We start from the raw sequence: 8,620 nt of genomic DNA on the forward strand, positions 1-8,620 counted from the left end.
GACACTTTTCTTCTTGCTTCTATTGGGTTTTCGAATACAACTTTGTGAGCGGGCCATGATATAAAAGTCATTACGCTGTCCTCAAGGTATGCCACTTCCAACGTAGGCCTCCATAAAAATGTTTCAGGTTCATGTACAACATCCAGAAAAACTTTTACTGCCTTTGGTCCGAGAGGAAGTCCATTCACCAAAGCTTTTGGTTCTTGCGTCTGCCAACGTCCTTCACCAACAACTACATTATCATCGGATAAATCCAATAGTTACCACAATCCCTGCACAAACAATAATCACTACCAAGCAATCATCACTAAGGCATGTCTAATCCATAATTAATCAACCAAGTAGTAAATAATCAAGACATGCATCTCATCTCAATCTCAGTTCAACTATAATCGATCATCCTAGTCCTAGTCAGGTTATTATCTCAGTCTTAATTCCATTTCATCTCAGCATAGCCCGTGCTAAACTGAGTCCGGTTTAATAAATAACCCTAAGGACTACCATGCAACAGTGTGAGCATTCTACTCTATATGAATACTTGATCTTCCCTAAGTTCCAAGTGGAACTCAAACAAACCAACTCACAGTGTTCTAGCAGCTTGTTGGTCGGAGAGAGAGAGCTTAGCCAAAACCCAATGCTGACATCTTGGACGGGCTGGACTGGACTGATCAGAACTTGGAAAGAACCTCCTTTAGCTTCTGATCGATATTCGGACTTCCGGGTAGCGTATCGGCTTCAAAGCTTCGACTGATCTGAACTAATCTGAGCAGAACCTCTACTTGATCACCAAAGGAAAGGCTTGGACGAAATGGTTTGGACAGAGCTTCTGCTTAGAGATTGCAGAAATTCTTCGATCGGGCAGAACTTCTCTTCTCGGTGATATCTCGGTCTTCCAAAAGAACTTTTCTTCTAAAACTTCTTTTTCTTTCTCTTTCTCTCACTAGCCACGTCTTTAAGTGTCTTTTGCTGTGTGATGGATCAATGAAAATGAGCAGGGGGTGAAGGGTTTATATAGAAATCGCCAGCGAGTCAGACGGTGCCACCCAAGCGGCTGTGTGTCGTCCCGCATGCTTCCGGTCGCATGCGTTGCGACACACGGGTGTCCACATGTCCTGATGCATGCTTCCTTTACATGCCAGATGACAGCACCACGTCCAGATGGCTTGCTGCATGGCTGGAGTGCATGCGTCGCGACACACCGGCCTCTGCGTGTCGATTCGCATGCGCATATCGCAGGTATTGCGACACCTCGAGCTACGACTTGTCAAGCTGCATGTTCAGCAACCATGCACGTCTACACCTCCTCCTTTTGTTGAAACTCATCTGCTGATATGCTAGACAGAACGTCCTGGCCATATGCATAGAGACACCTCGAGCTTCTTGATCGGTTTACGCGATTTTTGACCTTTCCGGCATATTTTCTACCCGCGATCAATCCCAAATATTTTTCCGCTCCAGTTCTGATGAGCTAAATATTCTTAATAGAATCCAAAATATTTCTGACCTTGATGAAAAATATTTCCCGAGTCTCCAGCTTCCTCGAAAAATTTCATAATACCAAAATTAGGGTTTTTGCCCGATTTCGGGTTTTCCTGCCGTGCTTCAATACTGTCGTGCTTGCTTCCCGTCCTGCTTAATTCCCGTCCTGCTTCCAACTTATTATGTCCCCAGAATAGTATTTTACTGATACGAAGATTTTCCAAGAAAACTTCGTGATGAAGAAACGTCGGTCTTCAAAAACGTCGAGCTTCTGAAACGTCGTGCTTCCAAAAATGTTATGCTTCCAAAACGTTCGTCTGATCAATCTAAGGCATCTTCTAACTATGGTCGAGCAGCTTATTCGACTCATAGTTCCCTCGCAAACAATTCTTCGACCACTTCATTCTTTGAAATTTGCCGATCGATCTTTACCGCCCGCGGTTCGACCACAAAGTTGATGTTCGACCAGTCTTCTCTTTTCTTTGAATCATGTCAAGTTTTATGTGATCAAAACTCAACATTCCTCCTGATACTTAGACTCCCAAATGCTCGGCTCCAGATTCATTTTTTTTTTTTTTATCCCGAAGGGCGGGTTATCACACATACTGTCTGTGTTTTTCCCACATAAAGGACACCCCATTTTTCCCTTCACTTTGCAGCCTGCAAGATTCCCATAAGCCGGGAAATCATTGATCGTCCAAAGCAGCATTTCCTTCAGTGTGAAAGTTGATCGAGTATAAGCGTCGTACACTAACTTTCCACTGCTCCACAGATGGTTTAGATCTTCAATGAGAGGCTCTAAGTATACATCTATACTGTTACCAGGCTGTTGTGGACCAGGAATCAACAGTGAAAGCATTATGTTCTCCTTCTTCATACATAAATCAGGTGGCAAGTTGTAGTTGACTAACAATACCAGCCAGCAACGGTACATAGAATTCTTCATGTTGAATGGATTAAATCCGTCTGTTGAAAGTCCAAGCCTCATGTTCCTTTCTTCAGCGGCAAAGTCAGGGTATTTCGCATTCATCTGATCCCATGTGACTGAATCAACAGGGTGTCGAATTTCCCATCAGTGCTTTTGTTGCTGAAATGCCACCTTAGATCCTTAGCCATTTCCTCAGACCGGAACATTCTCTTCAACCTTGGGATTATTGGAAAGTAGCGTAATACTTTCTGTGGGACTCCTTTCTTCTTCTCACCCGTATGGATATTAGTCTTCCATCTCGATGCCTTGCATTTTGGACAGTACTCAAGCTTCTTCAACTTCTTTCTGAATAGGCAGCAGTCATTCACACAAGCATGGATCTTCTCGTAACCCATATCAAATGATTTCAAAAATTTCTTAACCTCGTACAGTGAAGTGTGCAGCACATTCTCCTCTGGTAACATTTCCGGCAACGTCTCTAGCAGTTCATTGAAGCTCTTGTCAGACCATCCATTCCGAGTCTTCAATCTAAATAATGACACTATTGTAGATAACTTGCTGTGGTTCGCACATGTAGGATACAAAGGTGTTTCAGCTTCAGCTAGCTTCGCCAAAAATTCATCTTCTTTCATGTCCTCTCCCTCTGCTATCTCAAAGACATCCCCCGTACCAGCTAAAGCTTCATCGGAACACTCAGCAGCTCTGTATAAACCAATGATCTCATCATTCCATTGACTTGCCATTCTTTCATCTTCAACCACTGAGCTCAACTCTCCATGCAGATACCAATCAGTGCGCTTCTTATAAGCCTCCTCCATTCCCCTAGTAACAAGATGAGCAACTACCACACTTCCGCAATGACGATCTATGTTACGACAGTCAATGCAAGGACAGACAATCATATCAATTCCTCCCGAAGCTGCAGCCACTTCCCGTACAAACTTAGTAGCTCCTCTCTCATAAGCAGGATCGACTCTTCGGTGACATGAAACCAAAACAAAAATTCACAAGCTCAGTGACTAAACAAATACTGAAACATAACATATATGATAAAATTCATTACCCGCTCTGATGAACCCAATCTTTGTCGACCATTCTATGTTCTAAAACCTAAATTGAAACCTTTAGTAACATAGAGAACCATTCAAAGTAACAAATAATATAATCAATCAAACCTAAATTGAACAATTTATCGCTTGACTGTAAATCGAAATCGATAAAATCATGAATCAAGTTTAATGTTGTTAAGAATATAATAAAGGGAATCTAAGCAAACAACGTGGAGCAGGAACGCAAATCAAACAGGAAAGAAAACAAAGAAGAAATCAAAGCAACAAAACATCTCTTCCATTTGAGATAACAATCGACAGAGATGTCGCAATCACAATCTTTGATACCTTCGCAGTCGACAATAATGGATGTGGGGAGCTTTATTACGGTTCTAGATTAGCAGATTAGGGTTTTAGTGATGGAGATTGTGGTCTAATTTTTTTAGAGTTAGTAGGGAAAGAGGGGAAACTGAGAAAAAGAGAAAGGTCTTTCGCGAGTGGAGAGAGGAAAAATAATAAGATTAGTCTTTTTTTTTGCTAAGTGTGCCGCGGTAAAGCTAATTTTAGGTTCCCGCTTAGTGAAACTCCACCATAGCGTTTAATTAACCCTATTATATAATAAGCAAATTTTAGACTCATCTACGATAGCAGTTCAGTAAAACGTGCTATAATCATGTGCTATCAATGATGACTTTTTTTGTAGTGGGAGGCAAAGCAAACAGCCACTTAAGCGGCATAGACGACTGCTCTTTAAACCACTGACATGACCTACGCGAGCCGGCCGCATAGCTCAAGCACCAACTCTCCCCCGTGAAAGAGAAAACCACCAGCGTCCACCATGCTAAGTTTAATAACACTCAGGCTGGACGTACCGACAAGAGACTCTCTCCCGAGCCGAATGACCGCCTGGACCCGAAACAGCGAACCGTCGAAGATCCGGAGAGGATACAGCAACGCTCCTCCTCACGGACAGAGAAAATGTGACGAGATATGAGAGAGAAAATCAATCTCAATCCAAACCCCAAAAGCCAACTGCAACCACCACCTACCGCTCAACCTCCTTGTCATAATCCCATAGAAAGCTGAGAGACCACCAGAGTAAAAACCCCTCTGCAGCAGAGTACACTCCGGCTTCAAACCCTAGCCCAAGACGACACACATATCGAAGGGGAGCAAGACAGATGGAGCGGCAGCAAAGAGAGAGAGAACGTAACCGGAGGGCCCTCTAGTTGCCGGTACGCGCCGTCCGGGCCAGAGGAATCGAGATCTACTTTGTCGCCTTCAAGAGATAAGGTGGAGAGATCTACTTTGGGCTTTGCCTTTCTCCAATCAATTAAACTTTCCAATAAGAAATGAGAGACATGTTTAAGCTTTCTAATCACAACATGTGGTTTACCGTTATATAGGAAAACAAACCATGCCCATGAGGTGAGTTTTAAGTCACAAACTAGAATAGAATCCGCGCCATGCGCGGCTAAGTTTCATTTTAAACATTTATTTTGTTATATAGATTGTTTGAGTTCGTCTTCTCTATCTTCTAGAAGGATCATAGGTCGTCACTGAGATCTAAAAGCTGAATATAAGTCTTTGTATATGAAGTGTCAGCCAGAAGTCGTTATCAGCTCTAACTCTAAATGAGTCATCATGAACTATTAATCTTAATCTTAATTTTCTATCCAGTTTTAAATGGTTTGAGATCTCATAAATATTTCATATAATAAAATTTAAATGGTTTAGATGTACCCATGTTTGATAGTTCAAAATTAAAATATAATATGTGAAGTCCAAACTATAACACCACAAAAGAGACAACCCTGAGGGTGGCCCCTACGAGCCGTGCGATGTCCAGTCGATAGCCTGTTCCATTTATTTTTGTGGTGAGCCTGATGAGACACGGGACCATTTATTTTTCGCGTGTCCGTACACATTTACGCTTTGGCTTCGTGTTGTTGGGAATCTGTTTGGGAGGGACCCTGACCCTGACTGGGACACGACCATCTCACGTATGCTAACTGGTTCATACGACATGCTTACTTTCATCCTTTTGAGACTGGTATTGCAGGCTACGATCTATTATGTTTGGTGTGAGAGGAATGAGAGGAGGGACAACAACATAGCCAAGCCAGTAGATCACCTAGCACTACAAGAAAATAGCTGTATTCTGATGAACATTCCGACGGAAAATGAATTCCTCGGAATATCCCGAGGAATTTCCGAGGAAATTCCGAGGAAACACAAAATTGGGTTTCCTCGGAATTTCCTCGGAATATACCGACGGAATTCCGAGGAAATATCAATCCGTCGGAATATTCCGAGGAAATTCCGAGGAAAAATGGGTTCCTCGGAAAAAACCGATGAATTCCGAGGAAATATTATAGCCGTTGGAGAGCCGTTGGGGGATTTTACAAAATTCCGAGGAAATTCCGACGAACTAGCCTTTTCCGTCGGAATTCCGTCGGAATTTCCTCGGTCTGTCGGCAGGATTTAAACTATAAATACAAGCACTCCTCTTCCTCTTCATTCACTCCATATCTTCATCCTCCCTCTTACTCTATTTACACACGAATTTGATTCATAAAAAATATGTCTTCTTCAAATTATTTTCGTTCTTGGATCGATCGACCTCATTTGGATCCGAACACGAGATTTCTTACGGAAGAATACCAACGCGGTATAACACGAGATCACATTCTTACGCTTTGGTCCATCTTAGTGATCGATCGATCCGTTTTTGGACATATATCCATCGATCGATCCGTTTATAAAAAAACTTACAAGATTTTCCGAGGACATTCCGAGGAACAATTGAGATTCTCGATCGATCGATGGGATAATCTCATCGATCGATCACATTCTTACGGTCCGGTCCATCTTAGTGATCGATCGATGCGTTTTTGGACATATATCCATCGATCGATCCGTTTATAAATAAACTTACAAGATTTTCCGAGGATATTCCGAGGAACAATTGAGATTCTCGATCGATCGATGGGATAATCTCATCGATCGATCACATTCTTACGGTCCGGTCCATCTTAGTGATCGATCGATGCGTTTTTGGACATATATCCATCGATCGATCCTTTTATAAAAAAACTTACAAGATTTTCCGAGGACATTCCGAGGAACAATTGAGATTCTCGATCGATCGATGGGATAATCTCATCGATCGATCACATTCTTACGGTCCGGTCCATCTTAGTGATCGATCGATGCGTTTTTGGACATATATCCATCGATCGATCCGTTTATAAAAAAACTTACAAGATTTTCCGAGGACATTCCGAGGAACAATTGAGATTCTCGATCGATCGATGGGATAATCTCATCGATCGATCACATTCTTACGGTCCGGTCCATCTTAGTGATCGATCGATGCGTTTTTGGATATATATACATCGATCGATCCGTTTATTAAAAAAAAATTGACGTATTGAAACCCCAAACACTAGTTCCTCGGAATTTCCTCGGAATATTCCGAGGAAATTCCGAGGAAGAAGAGGGTTTCCTCGGAATTCCCTCGTAATAATCCGAGGACATTCCGAGGAAATAGGGTTTTTAAACCGAAAACAACGTTTTGCGGTTTGAATAACACCTATATAACCCTTATTAAGTGTCTTAGGTTCATTATGAAGTCAAAAATTTGTTCCTTACCGTATAATTAACACTTTTCCGATTGTATGAACGAAATCCCACAACATAAGAGAAACACTTATACCTTTTAATGAACGGTAAAGGGAATACTTTCAATTAGTTTTGTAATTTGTTATTTCATGGTTTATGCTCATCTATACAAAGAATCCTCAATGGTATGCATTACAATTGTATAAGAAATGAAATACGGCAAAAAAAATTGATGTTTTGAAACCCCAAACACTAGTTTCTCGGTATTTCCTCGGAATATTCCGAGGAAATTCCGACGGATATTTTACTATCTGTCGGAATTTCCTCGGAATATTTTCATTTTACCGGGTAAATATTTCGCGAAAATTGAAATTAGAATTCCGACGGATAATGTCCGTCGGACCCTAGGTTTTATAACCACGAGCCCCTTCTTCTTCCCCATTTCTCTCCTCTTCCTCTGCGCGACTCCTCTCTTCTCTCCGGTGATTTCTCCCTGAAATCCGACGATATCTCCGGCGATCTCCCCCTTCTCTTACACAAATCATGTAAGGACCCTATCCCACTCTCTTAGGTTCTATTTGTTAGGTTTTTGTGTGGTTTTGATAGATTTTTGTTAGGGTGATTGGTTAGGATTGTGATTTGGTTGTATAATAGGTTTAGAATTATGATTTGGCTGAATAATTTGTTTTGTTGAATTGATTTAGAATTTTTTTATAATTTTTTTATTTTTTTTGTATTTATAAAATCGATTTTTGTATATAAAATCGATTTTTGTATTTTACAAATCGATTTTTCTATATAAATTCGATTTTTTGGATTTTACAAAAAACAATTTGTATATAAATTCGATTTTTTGGATTTTAGAAAACATTTTAAATATCTATAAAACTTTTTTTGTGATTAAAAACTATTATTTGGGATTTAAAAATATTTTTAATATATATATATATATATTATTAAAACTATTTTTTTTTGTAATTATTAATCTATTTTTATTTATTAAAACTATTTTTTGTTTATTAGAACTATTTTTATATATTTTTAATATATATAAATCTTTTTTTGTGATTAAATTATTTGGGATTTTTTTTTTAAAAAAAAATTAATTTATATATTTCTCTATTTATTAAATATTTTTTTTTAATTTACAGGTCTCATGATGATCAGACCCGGCCTCGACAGCGTTGTGGTCGTGGTGGTATGGGGAGCCAGTCTCGGAATTCCAGCCATTTTCAGGATTCCCCTTCGCCCCACAGCTCTAACCATACATCTCCCTCTGCTGCACCCGCTCCTGGTCCTCCCGCTCCCGCTGCTGCATCCGCTCCTGTTCCTCCGGGTCCTCCGGGAGTGATGCGTGTTGCGGAGTTGGTTCAACAGCCCGGTCGTGACCATCTTCCGTATCTCACTCCGTATCTCACTCCGTATCTACATGGACGGGGTCAAACATGGTAATTAAACATTTTTTTTTCTTTAAATTTGGATTCATTATTAACCGTTTGTTCTTTTTATTAGGTTCAACCGATCCGGGAAGGGGATCAGC

The sequence above is a fragment of the Brassica napus genome, chromosome C6 (genome assembly GCF_020379485.1).
Source record: "Brassica napus cultivar Da-Ae chromosome C6, Da-Ae, whole genome shotgun sequence".
Lineage (NCBI taxonomy): Eukaryota > Viridiplantae > Streptophyta > Magnoliopsida > Brassicales > Brassicaceae > Brassica > Brassica napus.